This window comes from Cyrtonyx montezumae, unplaced genomic scaffold, assembly GCF_038088225.1.
Source record: "Cyrtonyx montezumae isolate F1298 unplaced genomic scaffold, pur_monq_1.0 scaffold_10, whole genome shotgun sequence".
Taxonomy (NCBI): Eukaryota; Metazoa; Chordata; class Aves; order Galliformes; family Odontophoridae; genus Cyrtonyx; species Cyrtonyx montezumae.
Window position 1 is genome coordinate 9537222 of NW_027071826.1, and position 19208 is coordinate 9556429.

Sequence of the window (19208 nt, forward strand, 5' to 3'; positions counted from 1 at the left end):
TATGAATCTAATTTTAAAAAGTAACTGATGTTTAACGAAGCAACACTCCCAGGAAATTCTTGAACACAGCCGAGCATAGTGGAAGCTGGCAAATTAAATAAACACAGCTTCAAGTATGGCTCCACACTTTTCGAATTCAATGCTAAAATTAAAAACTGTGGCACTAGAAACAACCATTCAAGAATACCGAGATGACAGAACTCAAACAATAAGTGCTTCCTATTCTTACCAGAGTAAGTTTTCCATGCCTATGTACAAAGCTAAATAGTAATAATAAATAATCTACCTAACCTGTCTTCTATGAACCCACATCAAACATTTCCTACACTTCCAATCCAACTGGCTACTGTATTCTATAAATTCAGGTAAGAAAATTACATTTTTGTCAGTGAAAAAGCCTTCAATATTCATCAAATTCCAGAACCTAAAAACAAATTACATCATCAGAATATTTAACAGTAAATTGCCTGGAAGACATTCATTCATTAAGAGACCATGAGGAATACTTTTATTCCATTCTAGACTGCATCTTCAGCTTTATCTAAAATCATTGCTTCTTGATCAGGAAGAAAGAGGTGAGAAGGTGGTAAGGGCAACTCCTTCATCCATCTTTATTTTATTGTTCATCAAAATGAAGAGGAAAAACAAGGACATCGACCACCTGTTCAGTGAAGTGATCAAAGATTTATCTTCAGTGTTTTCAGTGTTTGCACTGTATTCTTTACACAAACTTAATTCTAGTTATTCCAGTTTCTAGAACTCTAGTAAAAATGCATTAGTAAAGTTTTCAGGAGCAAAACCAAAAATATTTGGAAAAAGTCATATCAGGCATATCAGAACCTGAAGTCATAGAATCATAGAACCCTAAAGAGTTGGAAGGGACCTCTGAAGGCCATCTAGTCTAACTCCCATGAATTGAATAGGGACACCACAGCTAGGTCAGGTTGCCCAGAGCCTTATCCAGCTTTGCCTTGACAGTCTCCAGGGACAGGGCATCAAGTGCATCACTAGGCAAGCTGTTCCAGTGCCTCACCACCCTCACTGTTAAAGTTTTCCTTATATCTAACCTAAATCTATCCTCTTTGAGCTGGAAACCATTTCCCCTCAAAAGACAGTTATCCTCAAAAGACTCTAGGAATCTCCTGGATTGTCTGCCACTCACTGTGCCACTATCCCAGCAGATATCCATGTGAAATCCCCTATGAGGACAACAGCCCATGGGTGCTACACCTTCCACAGCTGAAGAAGGAAGGCCTCATCAGCAGGCTCCTCCTGATCAGGTGGGCTGTAGTAGACCCCAACTGCTAGATTTTCTTTACTGGACTGATCCCTGATTTTAATCCGTAAGTTCTCAACCTGGTCATAGTTGAGAATCAGACACAGTTCTTCACAATCTATCCACTTCCTAAGATAGAAGGCAACTCCCCCTTCCCTCCTACCCTGCCTGCCACTTCTGAAGAGCCCAAAGCTCTTGATCACAGTATGCATCATGAGACTCATCCCACCATGTTTCCATGATAGCAATCAGATCATAATTTTCCAAACACATCACTGTTTCCAACCCCTCCTGCTTATTTCCCATGCTGTGTGCATTGGTGTAAAGGCACTTCAGCTGGGCTTTCTGGCACACCACCTTTCTAGAGGGGTCCTCCCACAAACCTCCAAAAGAAATCTGAAGTTTTCCCCACTGCTTCCTAGTGGGAATTTCCCTGCAATCTTCTACAATGACTACATCCCCAAACCCTTCTCTGACTTGCTGACCTCCACCTTCTTCCCTCATCAAATCGAGTTGACATCTCTGAACTACTCACTTCACCCTACCGAGCAACATTTTCTCCCCTTCCCATTTCATAGCTAGTTTAAAGCTTTCCCAATGATCCCTGCCACCTCCTGGGCTAGGATCCACTTTTCCCCCAGAGACAGGTGAGACCCATCCACAGCCATCAGGACAGGGGCCAAGTAAACCACTCCAAGGCCCAAGAACCCAAAGTTCTTGTGGCAGCCATCAGCCTTTCAGCCACTTATTCAAATTCAAGGCCTGAGTTTTCCTACCCCGCACTGTATCCCTCACTATCCCAGAAGGGAGAGAGGAAAATATGACTTGTGCTCTCGCTCCCTCAACCAACCACCCTAAACCCCTAAAATCTCTTTTGATAGCTTGCAGGCTTTCCTGAGTGATTTCATCACTGCCTGCCTGAACTATCAATAACATAAAAATCAGAGGAACTAATCAGACCTGGGAGTTTTTTTGTGATATCCCTGATCTGGGCCCCAGGAGGCAGTACACCTCCGTGCAGGTCAGGTCTGCATATGGGGCCCACCATTCCCTTCAGAAGGAAATCAGCTATCACAATTACCCTTCTGTCTTTCCTGGCAGAGGCTCTCAGTCTTTCCACCTCTCTCCTGAGCTGCACCACCAAGCTGAGCAGCTCATCCACGTGATTCGTGCACATGGAATCCTTGCCACCCTCCCACAGCAGCAGGCTCAGCACTCCCTGCAGCCAGAGACCTGAACCACCACATTTCTGGGCAGGCCCTCCATCTGGGTCACCACAGTCTTCCTCAGGCAAGCCCACTGTCTGGTGGAGACTATGTTTAAACCTGCAATCTGAGACTACCAATCAGAGAGCTGGTCTCCTGAGCAAAGAGGGTCAGCACTTATGCACCTTGCTGCTCCACCTGCCTCCCACCCCTGCTGCTGCAGTACTGTATGGGCAGTGTGGGCTGTGCTCACATTCTGACTTTCCCTCCGTGCTGTCAGTGGGCAGCAACACCCTTTTCTCACCCGGCACATTATGCAGGCAGAAGCTAGCTTCTGCCCTCCCTAGAGCTGCTTATAACCTAGCAGCCAAGGTTCGGGGTCAAGGGACAGGCAGTGTGAGCTTCACCCCTGCTAGCTCAGCAGCCCACCCAAAAGCTGTCAGCCCCGTGACATAGGCACAGCACTTTTGCTGGCTTCAAAAAAGCCCTAAAAAGAGCTTTTTGGTCAGCCTTTTTTGCTTTAGATCCCTCACCCACCCAGTGCAGTCTTATCTGCCTTGAAACTGGTCTCCACAGCAAGTACGTTGCACCAGCAATGACTATTCAGAGGACAAACAGCTGTGATTCTCTACTTCTTTCAAATAACTTAGATCTAGGCAATGATGCTTCAAATATCACAGCAGTGGTTTGGAATTTTTTTTTTTTTTAACACTGGTTCACAGCTTTCAGACCTTACCATTTTATATTTTCCTCTTCAATGAAAAAATAAGAATGATATTACTTATAGCCTTCCTGACCCAAAGTATTCCGTATCAGTAGAAAGCATTATTTTTAGAATCTTCTTCAACTGAGATTGAAGCGTCACCAGTCAAAGTCCTTGTAGAAAATTTTAAAAGAAAAAAGTCCCCCCTTCCCCAAGACAGTTCAATTAAATGGTCTTGTAGCCCAGCACTTTATGATCCACACAAAATATACTAGAAGATCTGAAAGCACTAGGAATATCGTCATAGACTAATAGCTAGTGAGGTCAGCATCTCTCTACCTAAGCAGAACTACCACTGTATCATTACAAAGCTTTTCTTTTTTTCATTACTTCTGTGAAGTATCCTTTCTTTGAAAGATTTTCACTTTTCCTGGCAGCTCTTACATTGTTACTTCTAGAAGATAAGTGAGCTTCAAATGTAAACCAGCTTCTTAGCTGGTTATCTTGTTACCTTCTAGAACACATGTATCTCCAAGTCACAAAATAAATGAAAACTCCAAAACACTCATCTAGTCCCTGCACCCGGTCCAATCCAGCTCCTGGGATCTTTTCCCACTGTTAAAAAGTGTCTAGAACACACTAGGGACAGGATCACAGCCTACAGTGCAGAGAGACTTCCCTTCATTATTTCATTCAAGACTAAAGAAGATGAGTATTTGCTTTCAGTAGATAAAGCTGTCAGTTTTCTTAGCTGGCAAAATACAACATTTGAGAAAAAAAATTATAATAAAAGTAGCTTCAAAGCATCTATTTAGCATTTCCTCTATTAACTTTAGAAGCAAATACTTTGAGGTCAAGCACAGAAAATTCCTAGAGTTAGCTCAGGTAAGAAAATTCTGTAGATTAATCATAAACCATCTTGAAAGAAAGTAAAAAAAAACTTTTTTCACAACAGTTACTCAGGGAAAAAATAAAATCAAATAAAATGAAATGAAGAAACTATGTATTCAGAAGCATACACTATATATTTTTTTCTTTATATAGTTCTAGTGAGTTCTTCACCTGGGTATCACTCAGCACCAAGAATTTTACTAATCACAGATATCACCAGCACAGCTGTCAGCAAATAATATAAGCGAAGCTAATCCCATTTTGGAACAAGAATGCATTTTGTTATCAGTCCAAACAGCTACCATGCCTCACTGAATTAATGGCTTTTCTAAGTACATTTACAGAGGATAGAGAGCCAGTAACAGCTGTAATTAGGGCAAGTTCACAGTATCCAAGTTCAGCCGAATAAGGGTAATATTAACTTTTTCTCCCTTTCCATATCAAAATTATAAATGCTTAATGAGGTACCATCACCCTTTTTTTTTTCCTCCTCCCACATCTCTATATATAAATATGTATCTTTACAACTTCTATTCATACAAACCATTTGGATTCATACGCTATCCTTTATATAGACTCCTTTTATTGATGAGCTTTGATCAGTAGCTTCACTCAAGCCATCAACCTTCACACTGAAGTTTCACCTCGAAGCACAAGAATTTGCAATACATTTAAAAAAATAAAGCATTTTCCTGATGTCAACCTTTCATAACAGCAGTAGTGTAATGGAAACTAAGTGCTGAACATGGAAATTCAGACTAAAGTCAACAAAATAAATGTTCATTTTGACAACAAGTTCTATTACATTTTCATTGACCAAGAGAAGGAAATTCGTGTATGACTAGATGCTGAAATTAAAAAAAAAAAACAAGGCAAAAAGGAGATAATTTCCAGTAAAGTTTGAGATGGCACATAAGCAGAAAAATAGTCAACAAGCCATACCACTTACGTCAACTCAGTGAAGACTGCTCAGGAAGAATGTTCTTAGGAGAACATCTATCACCTTTAAAAATGTATCCAATGTTACCAAATTCATAAGCTGACAAACATAGTGTTTATCCTAACAGACAAAAGATGCGAAGACAGTGTCAAGCAACACCCCCGATCAAGTCATAAGCATCAGAAGATTAGAAGTGAGTCTCCAAACAGATGATTCCATAAAAATCTATGTATTTTCTTGGAATCTGCTCTTTAGTATGTGTTCTCTGTAAGAACACGTTTAGGTATTTTACAATACAACAGGTAAATTGTGCATCAGTCAGGAATTCATATATTCCTTCTCACAAAAAGTTCTCGAAAGACAACTGAAGAGAAGACCACATTAAAAAGTGATCTGTTACTTTTGAACCCTCTTGATTTCCAAAGAAGTTTCATCAAATCTGACACAAGAACTATCCTCCTTTTCTTTACAGACTAACATCCCTCCCTTTCCCCAAGTTTGGAACTGAATTTTTGATCGCTTACATTTCCTTTGTTTTATTTGAATCTCATTTGATCTGTAGCTTGAGAAGAGGGGAGGAAAAAGCACTTTCTCAATGGTCTGTAAGGGTTCTCTTTACTCTTGAGAGAAAGAACTTTGCAAGTCTGCCCAGTTTCTTTCTTCACCCTAAAGAAAGAAAAGTTTAAATTATGTCATCTTCATTCAAAAACCATGCTTTTCAGCATCAGTAAAGTTATATTCTTGGTTTCATTAGACTAAGTTTTAACAGAAAATTTTAAAAACAGTGTAGAATAGCACATACATACAAACATATGATTTTTAAATCACTGTTTTCCTCTCCTCCACTATCTCACACAGTATTTTTCAACAAAACAACACTACAGCAGGACCTACACAAAGTGAACGTTGCCAATTTTTCCTGCCTTCATACAAACTTCTCCACTCAGATACACTAGTAGCCATCTCAGAGTGTAAGGAACTCCTCAGAGAAGTGCAACTTTTTTCTTAACAGTCTAAGAAATTCTATCTAGAAATAGTATTCCAGTTCTGGAAAATTACCCAAGTGTTCTGCAGAGAGTTTCTTAAAAAGCACTCACCCTAAGACAATAAAACCCTAAGACAATATATTAACACAGTTAGAAGAACGTAACGTGTTGGGGAACCTTTCTTGAACTTAACATTTTAACAGGCACAGATGAGAAGAGGAAGAGCCTGAAAGCATTATTAACAGAAGACTCCATCAATCTTTATCTGTGTACATTTCTAAAAGGTGACAGCCAACTTTAAACACAACAAATACCACATCATCACTCAAGCAACCAATACACCAACTCTAAAACCCCCACACAGTCTTCATGTTTACATTTCAAGAACAATTTTGCGACCATGTTGTAGAAAACTCATTTAGCCATATACACAATACACCACATTTCTGCAATACTTTTAGTTTCTCAGCTCTTGTCAAGGAAGTTTGCAGCCACCTACCACAAAGCCTAACAGTGTCAGAAAGGTCTGAAAAACGTGACCAGCTATTCCGTAGTGCCAGCGCAACCATGTTTCCAGATGACACTAAGCAGACTGGCACCAAGTGCCCAGTTTGGCAGGGTACTCCCAGCTGTCATCCTGCACAAAATGCTGCAAAGATGGATCAACCTCAGCAGTTACATAGAATTGTTTATGGAAATGAAGACAGTCACCGTATCAGCTGCTGAATGTGCTAGGCTTTCATTCTCCTAATCATGTATAAAGAAAATAACTTCATAACATGAGATCAAGATAATATTTATTTAGAAATGCCACAGATTTTCAGAGCTATTAAGTAAGTCCTTTTTGATCTATGTCACACATTTCAATTCACCTTTGGTCCTCAGGTTAAAAAGGCAGGGCTACACTTCTAATAGAACAGACCACAATCCTACTAAGAGTAATGAGTGGCTGCAGACTCTAGAAAAAGAAATACACTGACTAATGAAAGACCAATCTGTCTCATTCTAGAAAGAGAACTGAAAAATAGCCCAACACTAAGACGTACAGAAACAAACTATTACTCATATGAAAAGAAGATCTGGATCTGTACAATACTTTCCCCACCAAAATAGTGTATTAACTCCCAATGAGCCCATTTTGCTTGTAGATGTCTAATACATGCAATACTAAATTGTAATACAGTAACTCAACAAGTTACAAGTTCCAAAGCCCCTTTAAACTCTGATCCAGAATTTTGAGATCGATTATGATTACCCTTGTCACTGTGCCATTCACATGCTCAGCTATAAAGCTTAATTTATCATGGGGAGTTTTGAGCTCTCAGCCCCTCCCATCTTCCTACACAAAACTCCTTCCAATTCACAAAGTATTTAGTGGTCTCCACACTTTCATTCTTACTGAATGAGTTCAGTAAGAATGCTTCACACCTAAATTGCAGCGCTATGATGGTGCTATACCCTTAAACTCTGACATCAAAAAACATCCAAAGACAGGAACAAGACAGAAAGGATTGGTTTTCAGCTCTTATGATAAACAAAAGAACAAACATTCTGGGAACATTGTTCTTGAAAAGAATTTCCCATTGTTATACTGGAAAAATCAGAGTTAAGAACTGACAAAAAAAATTCTTTTCATTCATATGAAGTACAAAAGCTGTCAACTTGAGTACACTAGATGATCTACAGAATTTATTACGATGAATTTCCATGTGTTGGAAGCAATTAAAAAGGTAATCAAAACTTTTACTCTCCAACAGAATGCAGTTATTGTTGCATGCTACGCCATGCACAACTTCCATTATCCTTAAAATGTCAGGCAACAAAAATCTTACCTTATTCTCCACTGTCTGAGCACAAAGGATTAAATACAAAGTATTAGGCAGAAACTGCAAGTATTTCATATCAAAAATGAAACTGACCACTGCATCACTAAACTTACTGGCTTTCTGGCATCACATGCAAACACTAGGGACACTTAATGAAGACTGAACCACATTCTCTTCAGCAAACAGCCAGATCACTGAATCTGGAACTGGAAGGCATCCATTCATTACCTTCTGCTCCCAAATGCAGATCTCAGCAAAAGGAGTCACCACAGCCTGATTTTCCCTCCCAGTAATCCCTTCCTTGCCAATTACTGCACTGCAGTCTTTCAGATGGCTACACAAAACACAGGCAGGGGAAGACTGAAGGATCCCAGAAAAGAAGCAAGAGTTACAGCATGGTTTGTTTCAATCATCTCCGGCTGTATCAGATGGGTTTAAGGGAATAAACCTCAGTTTTGTGGGATCTCTAGGATTTTCTCTACTGTTCTGTTATTCCTGCATCTCTATCTTATTTTTCATAAAATTATCTATTTACTTAGCTGTACAGCAACCATCAGCAACCCTTCAGCACCCTGTACCTCACTTCCTGACCTCCCACTGCAGCCCCAGGAGGTGCAAGAGCCAAGAGCCAGTATTCAGAGCACACTACTTGTAGAAAAGCAGGAAGGGCACTGGAATAAAAAAATTCATCTGCACAAATCCTTTTGGCTTCTGGCTCCCAGTAGTGAAAAAAATTGCTTGCTTTTAGTGGCATGCTTCAACAAGGTTTATACTGATCTTTTAAAGAAAAGGTAATGGGCAACATAGGTACAGCTTCACAGATATAATCAACACATTCACTACCCACTCCCTCACTCACAGATGGAAGAAAGATTGCTTTCTCACAGCTGTGCATAAGTCCTCTGCTTACTGTTCACAGGGGCTTCTGAGTTTCCATGCACTAAGATACCAGTCTTACAACTTGGGTTGTTTTCATTTGTTTTCTTTCTTCTTTAGTATGGCATAGGTCCCATACAAAGTTTTAGTTATTTAAGTATGCATATACTAATAAGGATATTTTCAATACCAAAGGTCATCTTCAGTTTAGAACCTCTTCCCTGGTTTGTACACTAAACAAGTACTACATTTAAAAAATACAACAGATTTGGAAAGGGCATGGTGGCTTTGAAATAGGGGTAAAAAAGTTAAAATATCAAAACTAACAAGACATTTTTACATGACTTAGAGCACTTCCATACTTCTCTGTTCTCCTTCTCTGAGGAAGGAGACAATGCCTCCTTTCTCCTTCCTCACCTGGACATCTATCAAGTTCTCACCTCTTCACATTCCTTTTATGTGTATTACTTTAGCTTTCATTTTCTGCATGTAGTCTAGAAGTAGCATCTTAAGAACACTTTTTAGCCTATATTGCTTCATGACGCTGAGAATCCCTTCAAGACAGACGCATGCAGTCTAGTTGCCTTCTGAATGTGCGAATCCCAGCATTAAGGATACACACAGCATTTCTTGGGAGAAAAATGATAACCAAGACCAACACCTGGAATTACATTACAAGCTAGCACCAAGGAAGAAATTCTTACTGAAAAGCACCAAGTCTACTTGACAAATCATTCAAGACCCACAGAATTTGTGGTATTCAGAAGGTTCTTTTTCATAATGCTTAAAAGAATTGTTGAAAAAAAATAATAATCTTTGTTCTCCTTTTCCATATAAAGTTTTGGAGAGAACTTATCTAGCTTCCAACTTTATAAAGCTGCACCTGCTCTGAGGAAGAGGGCACAGAATCTCATGTTCTGCAGTCTCACAGTATCATCTGCTGCTGCTCTCTGAGGACACAACCCCTGCTGCTCACCCAGAGAATTGAGGAATAGTGTGATCTTGTCAAGAAGTTAAAAGGAGTAACTGTTTCACTTTTTATTATCCAAACTTATTTTACAGTTTAAACCAAAGGCAAACAGGACTGCTAACTTTTTGTAGAAGTATCTTTTCTTTGCAAACTCCAGAAAAAGCAGTTGCAACAAGGAAGGTGAGCAGAACCTCAACAATATTTAAGGTACAATTCTAAAAGATTTTTTCCTCTTGACTAAGGAAGTGACTACCCACTTATTGTAGTTCTAAGCCATACCCCCCCCCCCAAAAAAAAAAACAATTTTCCCACTGGCGTTCAGTAAAATAGAGACAATAATGCTTACCTTGGCTGCAAATAGAATAAAACTGATAAAACACCAAGAATTTATTAAGAAACCTCCATATACTGTCAGGCACCATAACTCCATCAGGCAGACAGCACAGAAGAACTTGCTAAATAGTCCACTCAGATTGTGTGGAAGACAAAAAAACAGCAGTGCTACAAGAGGGCTGGCTTACAGAAACAAGAGAAACTTGCTTGAGATTTGAGGTATTATACCCAAAGGCAAGTTCAAGCACTGAAGGCGATTTGTAAAATTAATACCATCAGCTTAGAGATGTGAAAACATAAAGGAGAATAAGGTACTTTACAGTTTCATACAATTACAGGAATTCTACCACTACCCCTTCCCCTAAAAAAAAAAACCCAACCCTCACAACTGTCACCACATTTCTAAAATTACAACAACATGCATATATAGCAGATAAGAAAAATTCAACCTACCTGTTAACATGAAAAAAAATTCACAGCATAAACACAGTGATACATGAGACTGCAGTGTATGCTTCCAATGGATTAATATATTGTCTCCTGCTGCTGAGAGCTGGTCTTGATTCAGTTAAAGCCTAAGCACTCAGGCTTTCCTGCTGGGAAACAAACAAATAATGTTGGTTTCAAGCCTTCTTTTAATATAAAGAAACATTCTCTCAAGCTTGAAAATATGTAAGAGAAATAGTGCGTTAAAGTTGCATGAAACTATACAAACCACATCAAGTCAAAACGGTACACTGAGATACATTATTTGTCTAGAAAATTCATTGCAAAAATGTATTTATTTCATGGAGGAAGTCACTACTGTCACCCTTGAGTGAGTCAAGCTAATCTGCAAGAATGTTTTACATAATGGGAAAATTTTTATTGGCCAGAGGTTCACAGTGTTCTTAAATTTCCAGAAACTGCAGATGTAAAGATACTTCTGTTAACCTGAACCAAAACCAAGAAAAGAAACTATCGATCTGAGGTGCACACTCCAATTCTCAACACAGATCTAATTTTACTAGCCACTGTACTTGAACATATTCAGCACAGGAAACATTTACACTCAGATGAGAGAGAGAGGGAATACGAAGACTGAAAACAAAGGTAGATTTAATACCATCAAACACTATTAAAACATATTGGCTAGCATACCAAGGCCACTTTTGAGTAGCAATACTAAGAATTAAATGTAGTTTAAACTACCAGTTTATTCTTGTAAAAAAATGAATATATGTGAAACAACAAGAATGGATTTACAAGAAGGCATGATACCATCCTATTTCTTCTGTGTTCAATTTACTGGGAAATAAAAGGCAGCACGAGAGCCAACAATCCCTACAGTCAGTAACCAACTGAAAGGCTTTCTTGCCTTCTACCAATGAAAACATTCTCTAACACAACTACAGCATAAAACCCAGTTTACTCATAATGGAGTAACTAAAATGAGAGAATCCTCCCTCCATTTTTCAGGGGCTGACAACAGCTTTAAATCAATCAGGCAGCTCAAAATAAAATTAGAGTATAAATTAAAGCATTTCACAGTATTATTTCCCTTTGTCTGATAAAAAATGCAATAAATTTAAAAATTCAGATTGTTGAGATCATTGTGTGTAGCTTAGTTTCGGTTTTTTTACTTTTTTGTAACACTAAGGATTAAGTGTTTAATTATACAACTTCTGGAAAGTTGCAAGTTTAAAAAATATTTTCAATTAACGTTGCCAATCTTAATTGGAAAAGTATTAGGATTTGAGTTCTAGAGCATTTCAGATTGCAAAATCAAACATTGATTAAATCTAACTATACAACATCTCAAAAGCACAAAGACCACATTTGTTCTAATACTGAAGTACAACTGGCACTGGGGGAAGAGTACAGGAATGTTATCCAGACATGTAGATCAAGAAAGTCATGGCAAAGATGGAACTGAACTTGGCCAGAGATGTGTTTCTACAGGTAACTGGTTACAAAAGAGAGGCCAAGGTCAATGTTATCCCCTGTCATGGTTTTATGGTTTTTCATCAGTATTCTACATCACAACATCAAGCAGCACACTGGACATTAAAGAGTTAATGCTGAACTCAGCTTAGTGTCATGAGCTCCATGACATGCATCCCCAAGGTCCTGAAGGAACTGGCTGATGTAGTTGCCAGGCCACCCTCCATCACATTTGAACAGTCACCGTTGTCAAGTAAAGCCCCAGTGATTGGAAAAAGGGAAACATCACTCCAATTTTTAAGCAAGTTTTAAAGGAAGATGTGGGAAACTACAAGCCTGTGAGCCTTGAGCCTCTGCCTGGGAAGATAATGAAACAAATCTTCCTCAAAGCTATGGTAAGGTACATGCAAAACAAGGTTTTCCAGTACAGTCAGCATGGCTTCACCAAGGGCAGATCATGCCTGATGAATTGGTGGCCTTCTAAGATGGAACGACAGCATTGGTAGACCAAGGAAGAGCAACTGACATTGCTCACAGCCTGGACTTATGCAAGGCCTTTGACCTGATCCCACACTACATCCTTGTCTCTAAATTAGAAAGATACGAATTTGAAGGCTGGACTATTCAGTGGATAAGGAACCGGTTGGATAGGTGCAGCCAGAGGGTTGTGGTCAACAACTTTATGTCTAGGTGGAAGCTGGTGATGAGTGGTGTCTTCCAGGGGTCTGCCTTGTGGCCAGTGCTCTTCAACATCTTTATCAATGACCTGGAATAGTGGGATTGTGCACATCCTCAACATGTCCATTCATGACACTAAGCTGAGTGTGCAGTTGACACAACAGAAGGAAGGGATGCCATCCAAAGGGATCTGCACAAGCTTGAAAAGTGGGCCTACATGAACTTACCAAGGTTCAACAAGGCCAAGTCAAAGGTGTTACACTTTGGTCAAGGCAATCCCAAATATGAGTACAAACTAGGAGAACTTACTGAGAGCAGCCCTGAAAAGGATTTGATGATTCTTGTGAATGAAAAGCCCAACATGAACCAGCAGTGTGCATCTGCAGCCCAGAAAACCAACTGTATCCTGGGCTTCTTCAAAGGGGGGTGGCCAGAAAGGCAAGGGAAGTGATTTTTCCCCTCTGTTCTGTCCTCATGCGGCCTCAACCTGTAGTACACTGCACCCAGCCCTGGGGCCAAACATAGATCTGCTGGAGCAGATCCAGGGGGTCCATGAAGATGATCAGAGGGTTGGAGCACCTCTCCTGTGAGGAAAGTAGTGAGGCACTGAAAGAGTTTGCCCAGAGAAACTGTGTATGCCCCACATATGGTGTTCAAGGCCAGGCTGGGTGGGGCCCTGAGCAGCCTGACCTAGTGAGTGGCAACCCTGCCCATAGCAGGGGGGCTGGAACTAGGTTATCTTTAGGATCTCCTCCAACCTAAGCTATTCATTCTATGATTCTGTGAAATCAGAAGTGCATTTTTAACTGTTATCTGGGGATGAACCCACACATTTATTTGAGGAGTCAAGTTCTACACTTGGAACACACAGCCCAGGACAAGTAATACAGCTGCATTACCTAAGTAAAATACAATATTTCTGAGTCATAGTGGTCAAAGTAATGAACAGCCCCAAAGACTCAAAGTTGTCAGCAGCTCTTCCAGAAACCCAGGACATTAGAACACTTCTTACCTGTGCCCTGCACCTAGCCTTCCAGTCGTCACGTAGGCTGAACAGCATAGTATTTCCACTAGTTTCATCGACTTTATCCACATTAGCGAATACCAGCCCTCACCTTCCATAACTAGCAGGCTGCACTTCCTGCATGCCTTATCAAAAAACCACAGCCAGAACAGTTTTGGGTTTGCAGTCTGCCTTAGGTTTCCCACCTAAAGGCAGTTGATGCTCTTCAAATTTTAAGTATAAGCACAGCTCTTCCTAGTTTGTTATGCAATCAGAAGTCATACTGAAGAAAGCTTAATCTGTTCTTTTGCAAGATGGCCCTAAAGAGATCAGAAACTTCTGAGCCACTGCCATAAGCAAAGGTCATGCCATGAAAGCACCTTTCCTTAATTCAGGTAGGAATACAATGCTACAGAGGTTTCGGCAGATCTTGTCAAACAACACATTTCCACTTGCTTCAGGAAAGGGCCCTAGTACAGTAATACAAAACTGCACTATGACAGAAAAAAAAAAAAAAAGAGAAATCAGTACTAGCAAACTATGCAAAGGATGCATAAAAAAGAACTCCTTCCAGCAGCAGCAAACAGTGTAATCCTATAGTGAAAGGAAGAAAGGAGCAGATGAAGGCAAACAGAATATCACCACACAACCAGAAGACTACTTTTTTTTTTTCCTGTAATTGAGACCTCTGTCCTTCTACTGCACTCTGCTCACAGACAGATTAAGAAGATAAAGCAAAGCTCCCTTGGTTGATGACACCAAGCTGAGTGGTGCAGCTGACATGCTAAATGGAAAGGATGCCATACAGGACCTGGACAGGCTTGAGAGGTGGGCCCATGCCAACTTTGTGAAGCTCAGCACAACCAAGTACAAGGTCCTACATTCCCGCATCTGGGTCAGGGCGATTCTAAACACAAATACAGGCTGGGCAGAGAATGGTTTCAGAGTAGCCCTAAGGAGAAGGTGCTGGTTGATCAAAGTCTCAACACGAGGCAATGTGAGCCAACCAGAAAGACAACCGTCTGCTGGGTTGTACTGAGATAAGCATGACCAGCACCAGGTCGAGGGAGGTGATTCTGCCCTTCTACTCTGCTCTCAAGATATCCCACCTGGAGTACCACATGCAGTTCTGGGGTCCCCAACACAAAAAGGATGTGGAGCTGCTGGAGCCGGTCCAGAGGAGAGCCATAAAGATGATTAGAAGGTTGGAGCACCTCCTTCTTACAGGGACAGGCTGAGAGAGTTGGGGCTTTTCAGCCTGGAGAAAGCCCTGGTAGGACCTTAGAACCAACTTTCCATACATGAAAGGGGCCTGCAGAAAAGCTGGTGAGAGACTTTTTTGAAGGGCATACAGCAAGAGGACAAGGGGAAATGACTTCAAACTGGAAGAGAGTAGATTTAGACTAGATATTAGGAGGAAATTCCTAACTGTGAAGGCAGCAAGACATTGGAACAGGTTGCTCAGAGTGGTTATGGATACCCCCCTCCCTGGAGGCATGCAAGGCTAGGGTGGATGAGGCCTTGAGCAACCTGGTCTAGTGGAAGGTATCCCTGCCTATAGGGGAGGGGTAGAACTAGATGAACTTGAAGGACCCTTCCAACCCAAATTATTCTATAATTCCACTATATCACTATTTTAAAACAGCTGAGAGTTCACTACCAAGGTACTGACTACTCAGACTTTACACTTACAGTCCAACTATTTCCAAGTCAGAGTATGGACCAGAAACTGTTACATTTGGGCAAACTGCAAGGCAATGACAACTGATTTAAGATGTGGAACATTCCCATACTCATTTCCCCTACATATTTTTGCCATGTATAACACTGAAAGGTTAGTTTTACCAATTAACATAGCCCTGAAAAGTCATCAGCCCAGTTTTAATTCTCATCCCTGTTTTTCCAGTTAGTTAACTTGGACCACCTTCTCTAACTCATTCTTCCAGAACCAAGGCAAACCTGTAATACCATAACAAACAGCACTGACCATACCCAGCAAGTGCACAAAGAATGATCCAGTCACCACATCATCTCATTCTAGCTACTGAAAACTGATGAATATCCAACATTTAAGTTCATAAGTTCATAAGTTCATAAGGTTGGAAAGGACCTATAAGATCATCTAGTCCAACCATCCTCCTATCACTATCTCTACCCAACTACTAAATTAAGTCCTTTAGCACCTCATCTAAACGCTTCTTGAACAGCGCTAGGGATGGTGCCTCAACCACCTCCCTAGGCAGGCCATTCCAGTGCCTGACCACTCTTTCAGAAAAGAAATGCTTCCTGAGGTCTAATCTAAATCTTCCCTGGCGCAACTTGTGGCCATTCCCTCTCGTCCTGTCATTACTTATCAGGGAGAAGAGGCCTACCCCCTCCTCACCACAACCCCCCTTCAGGAAGTGGTAGAGTGCAATAAGGTCTCCTCTGAGCCTCCTCTTCTCCAGACTAAACAATCCCAGCTCCCTCAGCCGCTCCTCATAAGACTTGTGCTCCAGACCCCTCACCAGTTTTGTTGCCCTTCTCTGAACACGCTCCAGGGCCTCAATGTCCTTCTTGGAGTGAGGGGCCCAAAACTGAACACAGTACTCGAGGTGCGGACGCACCAGAGCTGAGTACAGGGGGATGATCACCTCACTACTCTTGCTGGCTACACTATTTCTAATACAGGCCAGATGCCGTTGGCCTTCTTGGCCACCTGGGCACACTGCCGGCTCATGTTAAGCCAACACCCCCAGATCCTTTTCCTCTATAAAGTCTTCAAGACATTCTTCCCCAAACCTATAGCATTGCATGGGGTTATTGTGGTCAAAGTGCAGGACCCAGCACTTGGCCTTATTGAACTTCATCCCATTGAGCTCAGCCCAACTATTCAGCCTATCCAGATCCCTCTGAAGGGCCTCCCTACCCTCCATCAGATTGACACATCCTCCCAACTTGGTGTCATCTGCAAACTTGCTGAGGGTACACTCAATCCCCTCGTCTAGGTCATCAGTAAAGATATTAAACAAGATGGGCCCCAAAACTGACCCTTGGGGGACACCAAGCCTAGAACACATTTAGCCTAGAACAATGGGAGCTGAACTCTTCTGTACTAATTACAGCAATTATATGCTGACCTCCTTATTCAAGCACTGAACATCTCAGTACACAGGGTGATTTAATCAGGGGCCAGAGAACAGTCTCAAAAGTACAAAGATCAAGGGCTACTTAAAAACGTTACTTTTTACAGGAGGAAGAATAGAGAGCAGAGGAACAAAGAAACAGCACCAGTTTAAAGGGAGTATTTTAAGGCCTCAGGGAGCTCTACCAGGGCAGTCAGGCCATACATGAACATCTGAATTATTAGATGCTCTCTAAATGCTTTTGATCCAGTTTTACTTACTGTATCCAGTGTTTGGCAATGCTTGAGCCCCAGTAACTGACTAGAGACATTAAGATACTGATATATCTTAACTTGGTCTTCACATCTTTCCCTTTGAATATGCCATGCTTGTAGCATTGAGAAAAAACACAATGTGGCTCCTTTATTTTCACTGTTCACTTCACAACCTTGTACAACATAGAACTTGTGTTCACTGGTGGGTTAAGCAGCATTCATGGTACCAAGAGAGCTCTAGCACACTACAGCCCTGGGTGTGTTCAACAAGTGGAAGAAAGATGCAATTTCATTTCAATGGTTGTAACAGCATCAGGACTGACATGCTGCATTTAGTCATAACTTCAGACTCCAGCATTTCATTTAGGATGAGGCTGTAGGCCAAGTATTTTAAGCTCAATGACATCTTGAATTGGATTCAGTATTTGAAAGCAGGAGAACAGGAGAAATTTAAGCTACATCCTTGCTGCAAGGAAAATATATGAAAACTTAAGAGCATCGAGCTACCCAAAGCCAATGTGTATCCCAATCAAGATCTGTTCATTTTGAATGGGAATTCTGTTCTCCAGAGCACTTGCATGCAATCTCAGTTTGGTATCCATCTGCAAAAGTAATATATTCATTCTCTATTATTCAATCCTTTAAATCACTGTTGAAAATTTTAATCACCTCAGGAGACAAAAATAGTTGCCTAGGCAGTATAGCCGAGGATAATCACAGCTATTGGCATCCTTCTTCTCACTTTTCCAGTTCATCCCACACTACCCCAGCAACTACATCCTGTGAAACAGAACATCTTAACACAGTCCCCCAGACCTCTGATCATGACACAGGACCAACTGTGATAAAGGCTATTAGATTTTTTCTGTAGGATTTTTATCTTCATTCTGCTATCTTGCAGATGTTTACAAATTACATCAAACTGAGACTTCCTGGTAAATAAAGTTGTATTACTCAGTTTCACATTACTCATTTCACAGAAAAGAAATCACAAGATAAAACACAAGGAAACATCTGGAATTGCATTTAACCTCTGTGAATCACTATAAACATGCTGAAGAGCTAACACCTAGCTGGTTCATTATATCGCTTCATTCTCACATAGAAAAAAAGCAGAGTTTGTTACTTTATTCCTCTTGGCATCAACTTTTGATACTTTCCCTGCATATCACCTGCTGGAACAATATCCTCCTACTGCTCAAAGCCACATGAAGGATAATGAGAACATATTTTTACCTCCTTCACTACTTTGATATTGTTTTATACCTCAAACACTTGTTTTTCCTCCGTGCCTATGTCATTCTTACTTATCCTTAACATTCTCACCTAACTTTGTACTTTTTTGTCTTGGATTTCAGGTCTTAGCAGCATACTGACTTAGTCAAATAGGTCTGTTCTATGTGCCAGTGCAAAAGGAAGTACAAATTAGTAACTCATGCTTTTTCCCTACAGAGCAGGTAACTTGACTGAATACTTCTTGGTAGGCTTCTTACCTACAAGTTTTCTGAATTCTAGCTATTATCTTCATTCTGCTGTTCTTCTTTATTTTGATAATTCTTCCCCCATCATTTCCTAGAAATAATGAATTTAATCAGTTCAAAGTAATCTTTCACAAACTGCTTTTTTTTTTTTTTCTATTTCTTAACCAGCTCCTTCCTCCCTTTGTCATTTCTAAATCAAGACAAGTATCCACATTTACTATCAAGAGCTTTTCTGTTTATCAATAAACGTAACAGCACTGTCCCATCCATACTCCTTTCTTAAGAGTATCTGTGCAAAAAATAAAAATAAAAATAAAAATAAAATCCTTCATTTACTCCAAATTTAATGTTTGGGTTTTGTTGGTTTTTTTTTTTAAGTAGAAATAAGTTTCACCATCCATTTTCTGCGGATCTATTACAACACTGCTTTTATCAGTCTCTAGAAACCCATTACCTTTTTTTTGCTAAAACTAAACATTCTTAATGCACTACAATATACTATTTTGTCCCTTCTTTCCTGACCGTCCTCTCTGATGAGCATTCTTATGGGATATGCTTTTGATTCTATTTGGGCAACAGGGACAATAGCTATTCCTTGCTCTGGAATCTAAGCACTGCAAAATGTACTGGAAAATCCCACTAATTGTGAAGTCTTAACCTATAAACACAATGATAGCCACTTAATCAGATGTAAGTAAATACAAGAGGGAAGAAGCAAGGTCAATATTTGCTAATATT

At 40.4% G+C, this 19208-nt stretch overlaps 1 protein-coding gene across 7 annotated transcripts in view; it reads right to left on the bottom strand.

Moving 5' to 3' along the window:
* Positions 1–19208, bottom strand: part of TRAF3 (TNF receptor associated factor 3) — a 62601-nt gene that overhangs the window by 34128 nt on the left and 9265 nt on the right. For 3 of the 7 annotated variants that reach the window (XM_065750178.1, XM_065750206.1, XM_065750212.1), the window contains exons 3-4: positions 10460–10602; positions 5540–5681 (exon numbers count right to left, since the gene is read on the bottom strand). The gene's annotated coding sequence lies outside the window, so the exon portion shown is untranslated. Of the gene's footprint in view, positions 1–4619; positions 4645–5539; positions 5682–6500; positions 6577–10459; positions 10603–19208 lie in introns of those variants that run through there. The other 4 variants (XM_065750183.1, XM_065750190.1, XM_065750193.1 and 1 more) reach the window with 4 other exon arrangements.